Genomic DNA, 23,341 nt, shown 5'->3' with positions numbered 1-23,341 from the left:
TGGGTCAATATATTAGACTGCTAAAACATTGAAGTTCTCCATTTCTTACGGAGAAGAAATCCCATCACAAAAAGTAATGCCACTGCCACATAAACATAAAAAAATAAAAAATTCTAAGTGCGTGAATAAAAGAATACAGCCTCTATTAAATATCAAGAAAAATTAATTTAGATATTCCGATCTATATTTAACTTTCTGCCTGAATCCATGGGTAAAGAAAGTTGGCTATTAAATTTGCATTTATAAACTGTCACCTTCAGTTTTCATAAAGTAGGAATAAATCAGGCACAAATAATCTGACATATTAAAATTAAAAAAAGAGTTTGTTAACACTAAAATTCAGTATTTATATTCAAGCCACAATGTTTCCACTTTACATCTCAAACACAGCAACATTCCTTTATATTGCACATTTATGTTACATGGGTAGCCTCTACAGTACTTAAAACACCAAGTGGATTCTTCTGCAAACTTTTCCCTTTTTATAGGAGGAAAGTAAACTTCCAGACCCCCTCCATAAGGCCACATTGAGCCAAAAAAATATTTCTTAACTATACAGAATTGTACCCTAACCTTCCATCTATCGATGTAGTGGAGACTCAGATAGAGAATAAAGATGCGTTGAACTAGGAATGATTTGGAAGCCGAGGCACTACTGCTGGAATTGCAGCTGTCGGTGCCGCAATGAGGTGAGAGTCGGATGAGGTGTCGTCGGGCGGGTGAGAGGCAGAGACGGTGCGGTGTTCCGCAGCAAAGGGCGAGCGAGGCAACTGAGCCATGGCTGCTGCACACGTGCGGCAGCCGATGATTTCTGCAGTGGTTGCTGTATGTTGACCTGCTTGCATATTACTGATGCCCATTGGTCTGTAGCGGTTGATCTGTTACAACCCAGTTCTGTTGAAATATCAAATGAGTTGGGTCTTGTGATGCTATTGTTTTAAATTATATTTAAATAACTGTATATATATGTGTTTTTAATTAATTCTTGGCACCATAAATAAACAATTACATGCCAGGAATTAATTTTGTACCACATTTCGCAACAGGAGTGCGCGCTACTGCAGCTAAGTTATTGAACTAATACAGGAATAATCAATACACTAAGTCAGTTGCTGAGGTCAATATATATGTGTGAAGCAAAGAATTTCACTACACAGTTAAATTTAGTACCTGTTCACTCAAACAGAAAATACAATCTCTCTCCTTTCAAAAACAAACCCATTAATTTTTATATATACATTATGCATACCAATCCCAAAACTGTAATACTTGCAGAAACTTTACCTGTTAATAAATATGAAGTAACTAGATTTGTAACATTTCACACCTTACACACACACACACACACACACACACACACACACACACACACACACACACTAATTTAATGAACCGCAGATAGACAATATACTTAGCTTACATGTACTCCTTTGGTCTAAACAAACTGTAACTGAAACAAAATATGGACATGGAAAATAAAACAAAGTGACCCCAGCACACTGACTATTTGACAGTAATGTTAGAAATCTCTACTAAAACTAAAGATAGACAAACTATATTGCACTTACCTGCACAGTTAAGAATTTATGTATTAACTATGAATTTCCAAACAGCAACTTTCTGTGCCACTAACACCGTAAAGGAATATTTGCAACAACCTGAAAGCATTTGAATGAAATTCGATTTTAGTAGCCGACATTTCAATTACCTAACAAATTTGTTAAGGACAAGACAACAACGTATTTCAAGTAATGCACATTTATTAACTTGTATTGAAGCTTGAATTTGTAGTAGCAGCCACTGATAAAATATCAAAATAGATTGAATCACTCCCTTCATTTCCTCACAGACAGAGAATAAATATCCCTTCCCATATTAATTCATTTCACATAGTTGCACAATTTTTGCATTATTGGAGCTACAGAATGAATGAATGAATGAATGAATGAATGGGAAAAAATTGCCACAATAGCAACAGTCAAGTCATCAAGCAAATTTATAGTGTTATTGGTCTGCAGCTCATGTTCTAGTGGCTAGCATTGATGCCTCTGGGCCACAGGGTCCAGGATTCGATTTTCGGCCAGGTTGGGGACTTTCTCTGCCTGGGGACTGGGTGTTTGTGTTGTCCTTATCATTTCATCAACATCATTTGTGGAAGTGGACAGAGTGGACTGTGAAAAAAAATGGACTGTGTAATAACAGACTGTATGGGCACTGATGACTGCCCCACAAACCAATCATCATCATCATCATCATCATCATCATGTTATTGAAAAGGGAAATATAATTTAATTGATGACTATTATATACCATCTGAATCATTCAGAATATGGCGGTTACATAATAGTACTGCTTATCATTCTGTTAAACATTGGATGGCATCCTATCAAGTCGCACAATAAAGAGTATAGTTATCAGCTTGTGAGATGTCTGGACAGTTTTTTCATTAGAATACTTGACTTTTAAATGTGTAATATCTGAGTCAAGGCCACTAACAAGGGAAGGCCACAACAATGGGATCACTGATTTATTTAAAACTTTGTACACTTTGCCTAGGATATTTAACAACATAATGGGACTATTCCGGGAAAATAGCAAGAGTAGTTTTACATGTCTATTATGTAACTGATGTATCTGTGTGAAGGTGCAGGTTGAAAGAGGTCATTGTGGTCAAGTGGTTAGCATTTGGGATTTGCAAAGGAGTTTTAGATGAGGCGGCGGTTCAAATCTTATCAAAACTTATTTTTTAATCTACACTTTTTACCACTGGTCACATTATTCAATTTGTGTGACATTTGAGAGGTAATATAACAAAAAATCAAGATGCATTTTCATGAAGTTGCAGTGAATTTCATATGCTATTTGACTATTTAGTGTTTTTAATTAAATTTCCAAGTACGAGGGACAGGCTAGGAAAGCCCACGTCACATCTCTCTGAATAATGCTGCAAATGATATTCAAAATCAGTACTACAGTGAAGATACAATATGCCACACCACACGAGTAATGTACATTTACTAGCTGAACGTGCTCTCGACCTCACACGTTGCAGGACGTTATTTGTCATACAGATATGGAAAACAAATTGAAATGGGATCTGCTATATTGAATGACTGCAGTTTCCCACATTTACAGGGAATGTTAAGAGTTTCTAAGGGAAAACACACCTCACTGACATTTTGAAAATTAAATAATATGACCAGTGATGGAAAAAAGATTAATTATTAAGTTTGAGCAGGAGTCGAACAGTCACTACATACACGTTTGTCTTAAGAAGTGCAAACAGTAATCACCTGACCACCAAGAACTCCAGTAACATCTGGCACCAACACGCAGGTACATAAGCTACATAATAGACACGTGAAACTTGCACATTATATTGCTTTAATGGCCTACTAAACATGTACAAAGTTTGAAGTGAATCTCTAGTCCCAATACCGTGACCTCTCCTTGTAAGTGGTATAGCCTATTTAATTACTATTTATGTTAACTTACATGTACAACCTATCATTACATCAAATTCAGAAACCTCTGTCCACAATGTGTTACTAACATGAAACCAATGGTTTCTTACTATAAAGATATCTGTATGTTATTAGAAACAGTATTTCTGTACAGTGAGATGATATTTGTCCACTGCTAGTAATTAATTTCTTGTAGGTATGTAAATACTGAAATCAGTAACAACTTTAAGAGTCTGTCAACTGCTTGAAAACTACTACTAACCAGTGCAGAGGTTCAATTTTTCAGATGACGTACACAGTGAAGGCAGCTCAAGTGCAAAGGCTGTGATCGTTGAATAGATGACTTAAAATTCAGCCATATACTACAAATGCATAAAAAATTTCTACATAAATAGCAATTTCGGAACTTGAATGACAAATTTATAGAGAACTTGGGTTATCCAATTACTTACTGTTCCAGCAGGAAGTTACACTATGTAATTACGTGCTTTGTACTCGTCAAGTGGAGGTAACTATAGTGTTGCTTGGCAAGTAGCCCTATTATTGAACATATTGCTTCAAAATGCTACAAAATGGAGATCCATTCCACTAGTAAAAATAATACAACAACCTACATGTTTACTCACAAATGAAGAACATTGCTTAGTAATATACTGTCACACCAAAGTAGTCTCAAACTACACAGGAAGAATAAGCACAATAACCTAAGCCCTACCATTCAGTTTCCTTCTTGCAAAACAGAATAGTACTCCCCTTCCACCCCCCACCACCAACAATAGATTTTAAAGATTCCCAATACTATCAATTATATATGTACAAGCTGCAGTGTCACAACTACAAAATTTGACCAGATAATTTACAGTTACATGATTACACGCAGGCTCCTTCCTAATACCTAACAGGAAACAAATCAATTACAAACTACAGTGCACCCTCAGCAATTTACTGCTCAGTCAAATCAATTAAAAGCTTCATACTATAATCTCCTGCCACCCTGAAAACATCCACAGCCATATCCCCTTTACTCACACTATCCAAAATAAGGTTTGCTATTTCTACCACCAATCCACACCACCTTCCCCTACTGGATTCCTACATCAATGCCTGCAAAAGGAAAACCAGTAAGTCCATTCACTTATCACTGTACTATGTGAGCCAATACAAGGAAGTTTCAACAAAAAATTAGTCCCAGAATGAGATTTTCACTCTGCAGCGGAGTGTGCGCTGATATGAAACTTCCTGGCAGATTAAAACTGTGTGCCCGACCGAGACAATGTAGCAGTGACATGAACAAAGCCAAACCAAGTGCCTTGGCAAACAGATTGTCACAAATTATCCCTGTAACATGGCCACATGTACCCATATGATTAACTTTAAGCTGCAAATATAAGTGACATTTCAGCTACAAATGTGGAACAACAATCACCAAGAACACAAACTGCTTGCAAACAGCCCAATGGAATCATATCAGACATCTGCCACAACATACAACTAGTATACTTCACAGCAGAGTCCATTCCGAAAAAATAAATTTATCAGACAGTCAACTTATCCTAGTATTACCACAGGAATTGTTAAAAAAAAAAACAAACATGGGACACCAGCAAGTGGTAGTATAAGGTACTTAGTACACTACAAGAAGTGAAAAGTATCTTCTATCCCCATTGTTCATGTTTTTGACCTTTGTTAACAAGAGGATCCAGCTTTAGTCAACTCCATTACTGCATCACCCATGTATTCTGACCTTTTGACATTTTACTTTTCAACAATATAGGTTTGGCATTTTGAAAATGCTGTTCCATGAATGCCATTCTCTCACTGGGAATGAAGTGACAAAAAAAAAAAAAAATTGAAATTTAATCAACAACCACCATGTCACAGCTGGTACTAAGAACAGAAATACGGAGCTACTCTCTATTGGTGAGCAGGGTAAAAGAGATATCCACTGACCAATAAAATGACATTTTTACAACATTTCATGAAAAAAGTTTTAAAATGCCCATTAATTTAGTTCAAGGACACAGCTTACAGAATTTTACTATGCAATCACAGAAACCAATATCATCATATGCTGACAACATATCTTTGCTCAGAAATCATGCAAATAGAGAACAGCTTACTTTCACACATAAAACATTTTACAAAAATAATAGTTACACAGTAAGTTAGAATATGCCCTACCAATTCTTTGTTATGGAGTTGCAAAAAATGTAGCGTTTTGAACATTTGGAAACAGCTCTGAAAAACTAAGATTTGTATTTTCCACAATAGCACTCACCAAAATTTGACATTATGATAAAACTCCACCAACCAAAGTTGCACGCTATGTGTCAACTGAAATCACTAATGGCTCAAACAATAATTTTTGTCAATAAATGAAAAATTTACCTGGAGGCAGTAAGATTCATTTTCATCTTACAGTTTACACACGGAAGTAGAACTATAATTACTGGACAAAGTAGCATGAATCGTTTGACACTAAGTACACATCTGCAAGATGGCATTAAATTTCACATTTCAAACACAAGGAGCAAGTCATCTAACTATGGAAGAATCAGAAGAGTTGCATAATTATTTTTTTTTTTTGCAACTTCTTTGCAATTTAACAGAATGATGCTAGACTACAAAGTGGTAACTAACTGGTAAAAATGTTATGCCAAATTTCAGCACGTTCTCTGAACATGATCACCAGGATTTTTCATCTTTAGACTTTTAAATGGGGAGATTTCTTGAGAGGACAAACCAGACCTAATAATGTATGAAAAATTAAATTCATGGTATTCCAACAACACGCAACGGCAGGCAATTAGAAATCACATCAAGAAATTGCACACGTAGAGCTTATCTACAGGGTGGGCAAAACACAGCGAGGCAAGAAAACATTAAGACTGAAGTGGAACACATCCTTGTGAACAGGAGAATTGTCCATCACAGAAAATCCTGGAAACTGTGATTTCAATGCACCAATCAGTTGTAACACATCTGTGCATGTATCTTCCATGTGCTCTGTCCTGAATACTTTACTGCGTCACTATGTTTGAGTGAGAGGAGCAGATGTATTTAGCGACCAGCTGAACCTAACACAACACAGTGGTTATGATAAAACAGCACCTTTTTGCTGTTTAATGTTATGTGAAACACACAGTTCATGGTTCTCGCAGGGAACTGTTTACGTAAGAGTTTATGACTTGAAGTGTTTTGGCAAAATTTTGAGCAAAGTTTGCAATATAAACTTAACAGTAAAATAGCACGAAACAGGCTCTGTAGCAAATAACACGATTTTCACTAGGAACAGGGTCACACTCACATCAATCTTGTAAATATTTTAAGGGCAAGTTTTGTTTTGCTCACTCTGTATGAGATTTCAAACAAAAACATGGAACACTATATTACTGAAGCAAGACCTGAACAAAAATGAAATTTTTTTCACAACTCTACGAACCAGATCAAATAAATGTTGAAAGTTATACTCCATTGCTCTGGGATCAATCTTCCTGCAGAAACAATATTTTAGTATGTTGTTGTTGTTGTTGTTGTTGTGGTCTTCAGTCCTGAGACTGGTTTGATGCAGCTCTCCATGCTACTCTATCCTGTGCAAGCTTCTTCATCTCCCAGTACCTTACTGCAACCTACATCCTTCTGAATCTGCTTAGTGTACTCATCTCTTGGTCTCCCTCTACGATTTTTACCCTCCACGCTGCCCTCCAATACTAAATTGGTGATCCCTTGATGCCTCAGAACATGTCCTACCAACCGATCCCTTCTTCTGGTCAAGTTGTGCCACAAACTCCTATTCTCCCCAATCCTATTCAGTACTTCCTCATTAGTTATGTGATGTACCCATCTAATCTTCAGCATTCTTCTGTAGCACCACATTTCGAAAGCTTCTATTCTCTTCTTGTCGAAACTGTTTATCGCCCATGTTTCACTTCCATACAAATACTTTCAGAAACGACTTCCTGACACTTAAATCTATACTCTATGTTAACAAATTTCTATTCTTCAGAAACGCTTTCCTTGTCATTGCCAGTCTACATTTTATATCCTCTCTACTTCGACCATCATCAGTTATTTTACTCCATAAATAGCAAAACTCCTTTACTACTTTAAGTGTCTCATTTCCTAATCTAATTCCATCAGCATCACCCGACTTAATTCGACTACATTCCATTATCCTCGTTTTGCTTTTGTTGATGTTCATCTTATATCCTCCTTTCAAGACACCGTCCATTCCATTCATCTGCTCTTCCAAGTCCTTTGCTGTCTCTGACAGAATTACAATGTCATCGGCGAACCTCAAAGTTTTTATTTCTTCCCCATGGATTTTAATACCTACTCCGAATTTTTCTTTTGTTTCCTTTACTGCTTGCTCAATATACAGATTGAATAACATCGGGGACAGGCTACAACCCTGTCTTACTCCCTTCCCAACCAATGCTTCCCTTTCATGTCCCTCGACTCTTATAACTGCGATCTGGTTTCTGTACAAATTGTAAATAACCTTTCGTTCCCTGTATTTTACCCCTGCCACCTTCAGAATTTGAAAGAGAGTATTCCAGTAAACATTGTCAAAAGCTTTCTCTAAGTCTACAAATGCTAGAAACGTAGGTTTGCCTTTCCTTAATCTTTCTTCTAAGATAAGTCGTAAGGTCAGTATTGCCTCAGGTGTTCCAGTGTTTCTACGGAATCCAAACTGATCTTCCCCGAGGTTGGGTTCTATTAGTTTTTCCATTTGTCTGTAAAGAATTCGTGTTAGTATTTTGCAGCTGTGACTTATTAAACTGATGGTTCGGTAATTTTCACATCTGTCAACACCTGCTTTCTTTGGGATTGGAATTATTATATTCTTCTTGAAGTCTGAGGGTATTTCGCCTGTTTCATACATCTTGCTCACCAGATGGTAGAGTTTTGTCAGGACTGGCTCTCCCAAGGCCGTCAGTAGTTCCAAAGGAATGTTGTCTACTCCGGGGGCCTTGTTTCGACTCAGGTCTTTCAGTGCTCTGTCGAACTCTTCACGCAGTATCGTATCTCCCATTTCATCTTCATCTACATCCTCTCCCATTTCCATAATATTGCCCTCAAGTACATCGCCCTTGTATAGACCCTCTATATACTCCTTCCACCTTTCTGCTTTCCCTTCCTTGCTTAGAACTGGGTTTCCATCTGAGCTCTTGATATTCATACAAGTCGTTCTCTTATCTCCAAAGGTCTCTTTAATTTTCCTGTAGGCAGTATCTATCTTACCCCTAGTGAGATAAGCCTCTACATCCTTACATTTGTCCTCTAGCCATCCCTGCTTAGCCATTTTGCACTTCCTGTCGATCTCATTTTTGAGACGTTTGTATTCCTTTTTACCTGCTTCATTTACTGCATTTTTATATTTTCTCCTTTCATCAATTAAATTCAATATTTCTTCTGTTACCCAAGTATTCCTACTAGACCTCGTCTTTTTACCTACTTGATCCTCTGCTGCCTTCACTACTTCATCCCTCAAAGCTACCCATTCTTCTTCTACTGTATTTCTTTCCCCCATTCCTGTCAATTGTTCCCTTATGCTCTCCCTGAAACTCTCTACAACCTCTGGTTCTTTCAGTTTATCCAGGTCCCATCTCATTAAATTCCAACCTTTTTGCAGTTTCTTCAGTTTTAATCTACAGGTCATAACCAATAGATTGTGGTCAGAGTCCACATCTGCCCCTGGAAATGTCTTACAATTTAAAACCTGGTTCCTAAATCTCTGTCTTACCATTATATAATCTATCTGATACCTTTTAGTATCTCCAGGGTTCTTCCATGTATACAACCTTCTATCATGATTCTTAAACCAAGTGTTAGCTATAATTAAGTTATGCTCTGTGCAAAATTCTACCAGGCGGCTTCCTCTTTCATTTCTTAGCCCCAATCCATATTCACCTACTACGTTTCCTTCTCTCCCTTTTCCTACGCTCGAATTCCAGTCACCCATGACTATTAAATTTTCGTCTCCCTTCACTATCTGAATAATTTCTTTTATTTCATCATACATTTCTTCAATTTCTTCGTCATCTGCAGAGCTAGTTGGCATATAAACTTGTACTACTGTAGTAGGTGTGGGCTTCGTATCTATCTTGGCCACAATAATGCGTTCACTATGCTGTTTGTAGTAGCTTACCCGCATTCCTATGTTCCTATTCATTATTAAACCTACTCCTGCATTACCCCTATTTGATTTTGTGTTTATAACCCTGTAGTCACCTGACCAGAAGTCTTGTTCCTCCTGCCACCGAACTTCACTAATTCCCACTATATCTAACTTTAACCTATCCATTTCCCTTTTTAAATTTTCTAACCTACCTGCCCGATTAAGGGATCTGACATTCCACGCTCAGACCCGTAGAACGCCAGTTTTCTTTCTCCTGATAACGACATCCTCTTGAGTAGTCCCCGCCCGGAGATCCGAATGGGGGACTATTTTACCTCCGGAATATTTTACCCAAGAGGACGCCATCATCATTTAATCATACAGTAAAGCTGCATGTCCTCGGGAAAAAATACGGCTGTAGTTTCCCCTTGCTTTCAACCGTTCGCAGTACCAGCACAGCAAGGCCGTTTTGGTTATTGTTACAAGGCCAGATAAGTCAATCATCCAGACTGTTGCCCTTGCAACTACTGAAAAGGCTGCTGCCCCTCTTCAGGAACCACACGTTTGTCTGGCCTCTCAACAGATACCCCTCCGTTGTGGTTGCACCTACGGTACGGCTATCTGTATCGCTGAGGCACGCAAGCCTCCCCACCAACAACAAGATCCATGGTTCATGGTATAACATTCGGTAAATGTGTAACTATAGAGAGGAAAAAAAAAAACACTGGAATCTTTTGGCTGTTAGGAAATTTACTTGCTTGTTTTTAGGAAGAAAATGATGCAACAATAATTAACCTCAAGCTGGTGTGCTGTTATTTTTAACATTTTTTTAAATATCTATAAAAACGAGGATCAGAAAGTAACACACAATTTAATTTTTTGTCTCCCCAGGCACTGCACCCAATACAGCTCGAAGTTTGCGCTACAGAGGGTATTTTGTTTTCATGTGCACCTTTAGCAAGAGAATCCTGAACTGCAAAACAATCATAGCGCACATGTTACTGTTGTCAACTTTTGAAGGGCAGCAAAGTGTAGTTCGATATCTGTGGGGCAAAGGGAATTAACCAAGTGAAATTCATGGGACCTTGCACGGCATGTATGGGGACAAGTGTAAAGACTGTAGCAACATCTGCATGTGGTGTGCATTCTTCCATGAGGTCCAGGTGAAACTCAGAATTTCGCCACACTCCTGGCAGCTAGTAACAGCTGCAACCCTGCAGAATGTCGGAGCCACTGAGGCAGCAATCTGAATGGCTGACACGTGGAGCTGTGAACATTATTACAGCAGTTCAACATTTCCTATAGTGCAGTGTACTGTACTGTTCATGACACACTGAAATTTCATAAGAACAGTGCTTAAGAACCTCAGGCAACCACAAGGGACAGTGAATGATGACAAGCTGGCATCACTTAACGTGTTATGCTGCAGAAGGGCATGACTTTCTGAAAGACGTCATCACTGGTGATGAGATGAGGTTGCCGCGAGTCTCCCCCCCCCCCCCCCCCCCCCCGTGAAATTCACAGATATTTCCCCAATTTCTAGAAAAGTTTTAGTATTTTTCCTAACAAATTTTGAGGTCTCGAGGTTAAGTTAAGACATAAAGGTGGAAAGTTGACAATCCATCTTCGCAGCTATGGTACAAGACACAATAGTGCTAACAATGAAATATCTAAAAAAAACTTGCGAGTAGACGGAGTTTTCTAATCTGAGCAAAAATCTTAAGTACTAACATCAACATCTTTTGTACTGAACTGTTTTTAGATGGAGGAAGCAAACCAAATGGTGTGTGTGTGTTTTATTAAGACCACTAATGTTAATTTATTTCAATAAAACTAAACACATTTGGTGACAAAAATACAAGTTTCCTTTTGGAGGTGAAGGACAGATTTAAAGTACCCTCACTAATTTCAGAAATAACATCATCAGAAAAAAGTAGGCCTCTTGAAAGAAGTATATAAGGCGGGGAAGAATTGTGTAAACCAACACTGTGCGAGACCGCCAATAAAAGGTTAGGCCTATTTCTACTATTTTTGCTATTGTCGGTTATTACCCACTGTGTGATCCTAATATTTTACAGGTACTGTGTGATATTTCCTTCGAGAAATGTATGAGTTCACAGCATATAAACTGCCAGAGACCGACAATTTTCTTCTTCGTATCATCATACTTTCTAATACATGAGCTAATTTTGAAGTGTCTAGATGTACTAGAACAAATAAAATGTCTATAAAACACCACACTGTACAACGTAGTTGTGGTGAGACAGTCATGATACCTGAAATCCATCGCTCGTGGCCTCTGGTCTGCTGAGGAACACCACAGTCCTGCATCCATGGATAAACCATGACAATCTGCTGCATTATGCCACACACCAACAGGCCCGCCCATTGGCCGATTGGTGAGACTAGATCCGAAGGGCAAGTTGGAAACCAAAGGGCTTGAGATCAGCAGGCCTGATCCATTGGAGATATCTGCAGAGATGGCCTGGCATTTTGGCCAGTCACAGAAATCTACTATTGTTGCCAGCTATTCACAAGTCACTGACAGCATGTTGATCAAATGGGACTACAGTGATCAATCCATGAAACAGATAACTTGTTCGAATACGCTGAGAGTCAATAATAATGAGGATAGGTAGAAAGTCACCATAATGGCGATTGCTGAGCCCAGACAGGCACATAGGAAAGACAATCTTACATTCACAACTAACTTGTCAGCAAACAGCTTTTATCAGAAAACAAGAACACACACATTCACAAAATCACTTTCACATAACTCATGCATACATGGCCGCCATCTCTGGCCACTGTGTCTAAGTCTCTGAAAATCAGACCCAAACAAACCACTCCTCACGCCATCCTGCCTCTAGTCGGCAGTTGCTGGGCTTGTGGCAAGAAGTGACAGTCTAACAGTTTGCATAGTACACATTTTGTAAGTTTTATGTAATTTGACTCACTATGTTTGCCCAAGTGGCACAAAGTTGTCAATAAGAGCGGGTGCAGCAAAATTTCACCCATTTGAGTGAAGCTGCCTAAAAACAAATCTGCTGCCAAAGGAAGTGAATTTTGAACACTTTTATCATAGAAGGGACACCCATCCATGCTTGTGTTTACTTCCATTTGAGATAGCCTATTTTTTCCTCTAGTAACTTCAAATTGCCAGCAATAAAGGACTATGACTAGCATGGAATGTAAGAACACTATTTGCTACAGGACAAAGATACTCGATGAACTAACAGAGTACAAGAAGAATATTACAGCCCTGCAGGAAATAAGATGGCCTCGGCAACACAAGCACAATGAGAAAAACTATACAACCATATACAGTGGAGACAAACAGTCACCATATATTTGGGGGCAGGATTTGTGGTGTGTGATAAAATAATGTTCACTATGATGACACTAGAAATTATCAAAACTGATACCACAGTGTATAAAAAACTTAGCTTATTTTCAACACATCAATATTGTATTCCTCAAGATACCAGAAAAAAGCTGTACCTTTATGGCAAAAAATATTAACAACACTGCTCGACTTCTGGGAATTCAGAAAATCAATTTAAATTGTCATGTCCCAAACAATGATTTCTTACACCTGCAAAATACTTTCATTCAGAGCTGTTATCACACCAACTTTCTGACACTTATGTATGACACGATTACAAGCAAATAAACACAAGTTCTGACAGACATCAGATTTTTATTTATGTACTGAACTGTATCATATCATTGTACAAAAAGGTAATTTAATACATTACGTAGACTGATAAGCTTTTGCATGTGTCAGATGATGTGTTAAAATAATAAAAGATGGAGCCTAAAGTTATAGTTTTAATTGAAATACTTTTGTTTAGAACTATCAAATGAGCATTTTAACTAATTATTCCAAGTAGACAAATGTTTAAATTTAAAACGTACAGATTCAGGAGTGGAACTTCTTGGAATTCCTCTGCAGTCCAGTGTGAAAAATTAGATTGTGTTAAATTAAAACTGTTTTCATTAAACTAAAACACTCTTCCTGGTGTGCTCAAATCCGGCACACCAGCAGTATGTAAAATGTTTTCCAAAGGTAAAAAACAAGTCTTTTCCTGCTCAGGGTAAAAAATGACATTGCTGGTCCAGATGGGTGAAGTTCTGACAGACATCAGACTTTTATTCATGAATTCATTATTGAAGCCAAGATACGATGTAGTTGAGGACAATACTACGGACAAGGAAGAGGACGTAGATGAGGATGAAATGGGAAGAGCTGTCTGACAGAGCACTGAAAGACCTAAGTCGAAACAAGGCCCCAGGAGTAGATAACATTCCATTGGAACTACTGATAGCCTTGGGAGCACCAGCCCTGACAAAACTCTACCATCTGATGAGCAAGATGTATGAGACAGGCAAAATACCCTCAGACTTCAAGAAGAACATAATAACTCCAATTCCAAAGAAAGCAGATGTTAACAGATGTGAAAATTACTGAACTATCAGTTTAATAAGTCACAGGGGCAAAATACTAATGCAAATTCTTTACGGAAAAACTGGTAGAAGCCAGCCTCGGGGAAGGTAAGTTTGGATTCCACAGAAATGTTGGAACACGCGAGGCAATACTGACCCTACGACTTATCTTAGAAAATAGATTAAGGAAAGGCAAACATACATTTCTCGCATTTGTAGACTTAGAGAAATGCTTTTGACAATGTTGACTGGAATATCCTCTTTCAAATTCTGAAAGGTGGCAGGGGTCAAATACAGGGAGCGAAAGGTTATTTACAATTTATACAGAAACCAGATGCCAGTTATAAAAGTCTAGGGGCATGAAAGGGAGGCAGTGGTTTGGAAGGGAGAGAGACAGGATTGTAGCCTATCCCCAATGATATTCAACGTGTATATTATTGAGCAAGCAGGAAAGGAAACAAAAGAAAAATTCAATGTAGGAATTAAAATCTATGGAGAAGAAATAAAAACTTTGACATTTGCCAATGAAATTTTAATTCTGTCAGAGACAGCAAAGGACTTGGAAGAGCAGCTGAACAGAATGGACGTGTCTTGAAAGGAGGATATAAGATGAACATCAACAAAAGCAAAATGAGGATAATGGAATGTAAATTACGTGATGCTGAGGGAATTAGATTGTATATAGATTTAAGTGTCGAGGTAATGTTTTTGAAAGTATTTGCATGGAGTGTAGCCATGTATGGAAGATGGACGATAAATAGTTTACACAAGAAGAGAATAGAAACTTTGGAAATGTGGTGCTACAGAAGAATGCTGAAGATTAGATGGGTAGACCACATAACTAATGCTGAGCTACTGAACAGAATTGGGGAGAAGAGAAATTTGTGGCACAACTTGACAAGAAGAAGGGATCGGTTGGTAGGACATGTTTTGAGGCATCAAGGAATCACCAATTTAGCATTAGACAGCAGCGTGGAGGGTAAAAATCTTAAGAGGGAGCCCAATAGATGAATACCGTATTCACTCGAATCTAAGCCGCACTTTTTTTCCGGTTTTTGTAATCCAAAAAACCGCCTGCGGCTTAGAATCGAGTGCAAAGTAAGCGGAAGTTCTGAAAAATGTTGGTAGGTGCCGCCACAACTAACTTCTGTCGTCAAATATATGTAGCGCTTCGCAGGCACAAAGACAAATACTAGCACCAAAACCTCTGCGTCAGTAAATAAATAAAAAAAAAAAGGTGGAAGACGAGCTTTTTTTCTCCGCCCCGAATTTCGACCACTGCATTTTCATACATTATCCAACGAAGTAAATACAAATTCCGTATTGTTCCTCTTCGAACGTAGCAGCATTTCAATGTACTACGAAAATCCGACTGACAAGACTGTTTGGGATATTTGTCAATATGGCCAGCTCTGCTTTCTGAATTTTTTCCTGTGAGAAGAAATGGTTGCTAATAAGAACTTTTATGAATTGTGAATTACATGTAGTAGTCTCTTCACCATAAGAATAATACGAATATAAACATTTTGCCATGTATACTTTCGTGTTTGCTGCTATCTCATTTAAATCCTGTCCGCCTAATAAACTACGAAACTAGAGTGAGACAACAGCAGACGCGTAAGAATATACATACCATGTCATGTTTGTATTCGTATTATTCTTATGCCTAATAGTGACACAGTCAGAAATGAAGCACGACAAATGATTAGATTTTTAAATCTAAGGTGACTAATTTCTGTGCATAATGTAATGTACTAAAGAGGCGTCTGCAAAGATTTTCAAACGGAAAAAAATTTCGCTAAATTCTCGTTCAGAACATCATCTATCATACGCAGTCTATTATTTGGTTCTTGTTGATCATTATCAAAGAAATTCCTCTCTTTGTTTTTTTTTTAATTGTAAGCGGCGGTAGCGTGCACAAAAGCAAGCCATGCCGCGAGCGGCGACAGGCCGTAAACCTTCATTTTCAGAATGCGACAAACAATGCATGACACAGTACAGTAATGCGTTTTCAGCTCTGAGTGACTGAAACACCTATAACAAAGAGTACTGCACTTGTCAGATCAAAGAAAAATAAGCAATCAATTCAAACCAGACGAAGCACGTGAAAAAGGAAGGCTACCCGTATAAATACGGACTGAGTGCCTGACGCATAACAACGGCTACCTGGTAAAGCTTAACTGCTAAGCTTACGACTCAAACCAAACTACTACAGCTGTATCGTCATTCATTCAACCTAAATTGTGTCTCATATTACAATGGACCAACTTTGTTTCGATTTGGGAGTGCGGCCTAAAACTTTTCTCTCCCCTTGAATTTCGAGTCTCAGATTTCAGGTGCGGCTTAGATTCGGGAAAATTTTTTTTCCTCGATTTCGAGTCTCATTTTTCAGGTGCGGCTTAGATTCGAGTGCATCTCAAATTCGAGTAAATACGGTACCGTACACTAAGCAGATTCTGAAAGATGTAGGTTGCAGTAGGTACTGACAAATGACGAGGCTTACATGAGATAGAGTAGCATGGAGAGCTGCATCAAGCCAGTCTCTGGAATGAAGACCACAACAACTAAACTGTATCATTGTACAAAAGGTCATTTAATACATTACGTAGAGTGATAAAGATTAGCATGTGTCAGATGTGTTAAAGTAATAAAAGATAGAGCCTAAAGTTATAGTTTTAATTGAAATACTCTTGTCCAGAACCATCAAATTAGCATGTTTAATTAATTATTCCAGGTAGACAAATGTTTAAATTTAAAATGTACATATTCAGGAGTGGAACTCCTTTGAGTTTTCAAAGTTTTAACAACACCTCTGCAGTCAACTGTGAAAAATTAGATTGTGTTAAATTAAAATTGTTTTCATTAAAGTAAAACATTCGTCCCAGTGTGCTCAAATCAGGCACATCAGCAGCATCTAAAATGTTTTCCAAAGGTGAAGGGGCAAAAGAACGACATTGCTGGTCTAGATGGGTGAAAAACAATTCAGCGTCCTCTTTATCACACACGTTCCTTATGAAGGCAAGTACCTCTCATCAGATACAGCTGCTAGAATATAGTTTGGTAGAGGATGGGCGCATTTCACTGCAGGGCATTTTCCCTGGATGAGAAAATCAAGTGAGACTTTTCAGAACATATTACTCTTCTAATCTCTAATGAGCCACAGGAATGTGGTTTGTAATTGTGAAAGTATCTGGTACCATGTGTCGCGCAGGTTGTAAAATTCATCAAGATGCTTGCATAGAGAAATGAGTGTTGATTTTCTCCAAGTAGGAAAAACCCTTTTGTCACTGTTAGCGGTGCAGAAATTGTAATCATCAGAGGCAGCTGTTATTTAGCTTTTCTCAACATATATTTTACACTTCCCCCAATCTATCACACACATTTATAGTGGCTAGAAGCAAAAACGAAGCTTTCAGTGCCTATAGAAAAACCATTTTTGTTCACATCAGTTTTTAAAGCTTTTTCTATTTTTATATAGAGCAGTGCACCCATTAGTGGAATGACACAGTTTACTGACTTATGATAAGTGTTCAGCCAGCAACTTAACCATTTCTTTCTCAGCAGCATTTACAGATGCTACATTGTGCTCTTCAACACTTCTATAGCAGTGATTTACTACCAATTTGTTTTCCTCATTTACTGCTTAAATAACTTCAGTGCAACACATTCAATATAATCAAAAATTCTATGAGGTACCCATTGATAGGAAAAAAAGAGAATTTTTTTTATCCTAAAACAAGTAATAATCTGCCTGACATTTTCTAATTTGGAAAAAAAAATTGCACTTTGCCAACCAAATATCAGAAGTTCCCATTCAGTAGCAAGAACGTAATGTTTTCTTAGCAAAATCTGAGAGTTAACATCCATATCATATTTTTAATATAAGTAATGAAGCACACTTATTCAGCAGATGATGTTCAGTATGTGTTGTTTCACTAATCACAAATGTATTATTTTTTTAATTTATGTTAAAATGAACAATATTTTAGTACTCAGATTTTTTTTCCCTTTTCATGTATCACATTTACTTAAATTTCTTCATTTGGATGATAAATTTCTTAAACTTTACTTCTGTCAGTTCTTTTACATCTTCTCTTCTACATCATACCACTTTTTTGGGTGGATGCATTCTACTTTCTTGATGTTTTGTTACCCATGCTTCAATTACATACGTAAAAGTTCGTACTGTGCTTGGTTTAACATCAGCTGGATTTGTTCCACGGTTTAATGCTATAAAAAGAAGTTGCAGAATAAAGCAAAGAAAGGAAGCAGCTTTAGTTTTATAAATCCTTGTGATTTCTCACCAATATTAGTGAGTTTTCACCTTTCGCTATCGTTAATTCCCTCAGATTTCATCTTGTTTTCACCTTTCCCATCCATTTCATCCTTTTCGAGAATTTTTGCATATATTTGGCTGTATTTTTGCGAAATTTTTTGGACGTAATTCCACATAATTTACATAATCTTTCACATTTTTTTCACCATCATGGATCCTTGCTCCTTCCATCTGCGTCAAAACAAAAGTTTCCTTATCCCTAGCCAGATCCCAGCCCCACTTCCTGTTCCCGCATTGTTGCTTGGCTCATGGAATCCTCCCTAATGGCCTCACCATCAAATTACCCATCTCTTGCTGCCACCCCTCCTTCCACAATGACCTCAGATTCTGCCAATCCTTAGCCCTCCTTGCAGTACCTTCTCTCCATCCGCAATCTCAAATTCCTGGAACCAGTAACACAAATTGAAACTCTTGCTCTGCAGGGACATGAGCAACATGCAAAACCCCACCTCAAAAAGCTCTCCATCCTGCTCACTTCCTACCCCCACCTTGGAGTACCACTGTCCACCGCCTCTACAAAAACCTCCGAACCTCCCCCACATCCCCTCATAGCTGAAAAATCGTGTCTCATAGACCTACGACACTTACCCCACCCTCCCAAACTCCCTCCAACCACCACACAGAATCCAGAACCTAAACAGACCCGCAACTCAGTCATGAACCTTTCCGTCCTTTTCAAAGGCCTCACCTTTTGCCCCATTCCCAAATTCAATCATGCAGGCCTTGTTAAAGAACTTCTCTCATTCTCCCAGTCCCTACAGTGGAAACACTTCACCATCAACAACACTACAACCCAGCCTCAACAAAAGACCAATATTGAACCTTGCCCAACTCATTTCACTCCCCCATCCATACCCATTGCCACCAAACCACCCCGTTAACCTTCCACAATTTATTTAATTCGAACCCTGCCTCACCATCATTCCCCAGATCCCTCAACATGCAAATCGATGTTACATCCGCAGAAAGAACCACAGTCCACCATCTAAAACCTGAATCCGATCTTATAATCCTACCTGCAGACAAAGGCTCCTCCACTGTTTTAAACCACAGGGTTTACCTAGTGGAAGGACCCTGCAAGCTATCTGATACTTCCACCTACAGACCTTGCCACAGTGACCCCATTCCAATAATCCAGCAGTCACTACTCAAATCCTTTGGAAAATCTTAGAACCTCTCCCCAGAGTTCATCTCTCTACTCAATCCTACCTAATACATCCTTCCTAAAGTTCATAAACCTAACCACCACCCAGGACGCCCCATTGTGACCAGTTACTTTGGCCCCACAGAGAGAATCTCTGCTCTCATACACTCGTACTTTCAACCTATGACCTGGAACCTACCCGCCCATAGAAATTACTTCTGCTTTGAAGGCATTACGTACAAACAAATCTGGGTTATGGCTATGGGCACCAACATGGCACCACCCTAAGCCAACCTATTCATGGGCCATCTAGAGGAATCCTTCCTAAAAACACAGAATCCTTAACACCTCACCTGGTTCAGATTCAATCTGGATTGAAGGTGAGGACACCATATCCACTTTCCTCCAGAACCTCAACAACTTCTCCCCCATTTGCTTCACCTGACCCTACTCAAGCCAACAAGCAACCTTCCTGGATGTAGACCTCCACCTCAAAGATAACTAAACTACATCAGTACCTCTGTCCATATCAAACCTATTAACCACCAGCAATACGCCACTTCGACAGCTGCCACCCATTCCATACTAAGAAGTCCCTTCCGTACAGCCTAGCAACCTGTGGTCGTCAGATCTGCAGTGACAAGCAGTCCCTCTCAAAATATACTGAGGGACTCACTGAAACCTTCACAGACCCTAATTATCCTTCCAACCTTGTACATCTACATCATACTCCACAAGCCACCTACTGGTATGTGGCGGAGGGTATGTTCGGCAAGACTATCAGATCTCTCCAACCCTGTTCCACTCGCAAATAGTGCGTGGGAAGAATGATTGACTGTAAGCCTATGTACTGGCTCTAATTTCTCGAATTTTCTCCTCGTGGTCAATATGCGAGATGTATGTGGGGAGGGGGGCGGAAGTAATATGTTGTCCGACTCCTCATGAAAAGTGCTGTTCCGAAATTTCGAGATTAAATCTCTCCATGATGGACACTGCCTCTCTTGTAACATCTGCCAGAGGAGTTTGTTTAGCATCTTCATAAGGTTATCTTGCCAGCTAAATGATCCTATGATGAAACGTACCAATCTTTATTGGATCTTCTCTATCTCCTCTATCCGTCCTATCTGATAGGGATTGCAGTTAGATTAACAATACTCACAAATTGGGCGAAGAAGCGCCTCTAAAGCCACTTCTATCATGGATGAGATTCCTTCGATGAATACGAGTCTGGTGTCTGCTTTTCCCACTGGTCATTTCACTTAAGGTCACGCTGAATAGTTACGCCTAGATATTTTACGGCAGACGCTGTCTCCAGCTGATTGTACAAAAACAAATCTCCCATGCCTTATCTTTCCAATCTCCCACCACCTCCCAAAGCCCCACCGTCCGGCCACAGAGGAGCATTCCAATTCAGTACCACCCAGGACTGGAGCAACTGAATTACATTCTCTGCCAGGGTTTCGATTACTTCTCATCCAGTCCTGAAATGAGAAATGTCCTGTCCATTATCCTTCCGACAGTGGTATTCCACCATCCACCGAACCTACACAATATACTCGTCCATCCCTACGCAATCCGTGCTCCCAATCCCTCACCTCATGGCTCATACTCCTGTATGAGACCTAGATGCAGGACCTGTCCCATACATCCTCCCAACACCATCTACTCCAGTCCAGTCACTAACATCACTTATCCCATCAAAGGCAGGGCTACCTGTGAAACCAGTCATGTTATTTACAAGCTAAGCTGCAACCACTGTGCTGCATTCTATGCACGTATGATAACCAGCAAACAGTCTGTCCACATGAATGGCCACCTACAAACTGGGGCCAAGAAACAAGGAGACCACCCTGTTGCTGAACACACTGACAAACATGACACCCTTCATTTCAAGGACTGCTCCACAGCCTGTGCCATACAGATCCTGCCCAACACCAGTTTTTCTGAACTGCGCAGGTGGGAAATTTCCCTGCAATACATCCTATGTTCCCGTAACCCCCTTTGCCTCAACCTTTGTTAGTGCTCACCCATCCAGCCCTTCCTTATTCCCATTCCAGCACTACACAGCCATCATTCCACCATCACAAACAGTCGTTTTATTTCTCTCCTTTTCCACTACTTCCCCCTCCCACCTCTCCCCTGCCCAACATCTAACCTGCAGTACTTCACTATCCGGCACCCCCACCATACTAGCCCTCCCCCTCCTCCTCACCCCGTCCCAATCGCCACTCCCATCATGCAATAATGCTGCTGCTCGCATTGTGGTTTCAGTTGCCTGAGACTGCAGTCATGTGTGTGTATTTTGCTGACGAAGACCAATGGCCAAAAGATTTAATTGCGAGAGTCTCTTTGTTGTGCCTATCTGCAACTCAGCATCTACACTATATTGTGAGTAGGAACTTTCCTTCTCATAATAATGTTACATTCCTTCCTGGATTTTCCATTGTTGGATGTAAATATTAGGCTTTCCCACCCATCAGTTTGTTACCACAACCAATTTTGCTGCTTTCCAATTCGTTGGCTTTGCCAACTCACAACCAAATTGTTCCAACATAACCTACACCTTGGGCTGCACAACAGATCAGTCTGCAACCAAGATTTCAGGGTTAAGGGGGCAAGGGTCCAGTATGTAGCATTAGCCAACATTTCTAACATGAGTGGAAAGATGTATAGGAAATCACACATGAAACGATGTTTAATGAAAATTTTAGGGATGCATTACAACTAGGGCTAAATGAAAAAAAAGTAAATATAAAGCTGACAATACCCAAGTCGAATGTACAGCATCTAATTGTTTGCGAGTGGAAATGTGGTTAGTTAATATCGCATTCACCAGCTTCAGTATGGTCCACAAACGCTTCAAACTGAGTTTCTTTTACATGAAGAGAAAACATGTTTGAGCTCCCCAAATCGGATTCACTAGTTACAACAGTTACATAGACATGGACACACTAAACTTATAACTCAGCTATGCGTAAAGGGAAAAAAATGCAAAATCTTAAGTTATGATTCATACAAATCTGATACGTCTTCAAATACAGTAACGACATTTTTTTAAATGCAAAATTTTGAGAGTATCTAATCGTTTTGTTTCAGTTTGTTAACATGGGTTACTGCACTCCAATAGGCGAGTGCAACGTTCAGAAAGGTTTTTATACGGAACAAAAATCTGTAAAAGCTGCATACTGGAAGTTCTATTGGAACTCCATTGATACGGCGCCGACATAAATATTATGCTGCACTACTGATTAATTTGTTACCACTACTTTGAATTAGCTTTCAAATTACTGGCTTCACCAACTCTTAACCAAATTATGAACTTTCAACATTACCCAGTCCTCCGGCTACGCTACAGATCTGTGTAACCGCAACGAAGACATTGAAAGGGGGGTGGGGGCATACTACATACGCAATTCAAAATTGTTCTGAAGTATGTTGCAAAATCCTTCCTAAAAAAAACTTCACGCAGCTAGCAACAGAAGGCCCAATAGAATTGACTTTTAATGTGATCTGATACTTGCACCACTAAGGACTTCCCCCTCAGTCACAATAGTATTTGATATCCATAATGGCTACCGAAATCTACCTAGAATATTTCAACTATTGCAGCTTTATTGTTTTACTCAATTCGCGCAGTATATTTGAAGCATATTACTAACATTACATACCTTACACTTAGGACGTCTTTCAATTCGAGGCGTAAATATCCCGGAAATAACACTGTTTCTTTGAGAATATACTTTTCGCTTCACCTTGATCCGAAATGATCGTCAGAGATTATAACTCAACGCTTCGTTTCCTGATGTTTTGTCTATCGATCGCCTGTCAAC

The 23,341-nt window shown here is 39.1% G+C and overlaps 1 long non-coding RNA gene across 1 annotated transcript; it reads right to left on the bottom strand.

The window, feature by feature from the left end:
• Nucleotides 1-573: 573 nt before the first annotated feature.
• LOC126195347 (uncharacterized) lies at nucleotides 574-23,300 on the bottom strand. Its single transcript, XR_007538592.1, has 3 exons — nucleotides 23,180-23,300; nucleotides 1,569-1,658; nucleotides 574-894 (listed from the first exon to the last, which is right to left on the bottom strand). It is a non-coding gene; the product is annotated as an uncharacterized LOC126195347 (long non-coding RNA).
• Between the last annotated feature and the right edge of the window lie 41 nt (nucleotides 23,301-23,341).

The sequence above is a fragment of the Schistocerca nitens genome, chromosome 1, assembly GCF_023898315.1.
Source record: "Schistocerca nitens isolate TAMUIC-IGC-003100 chromosome 1, iqSchNite1.1, whole genome shotgun sequence".
NCBI lineage: Eukaryota > Metazoa > Arthropoda > Insecta > Orthoptera > Acrididae > Schistocerca > Schistocerca nitens.
The sequence above is the reverse complement of the archived record's forward strand: the minus strand, read 5'-3'. Positions and strand labels throughout refer to the sequence as shown.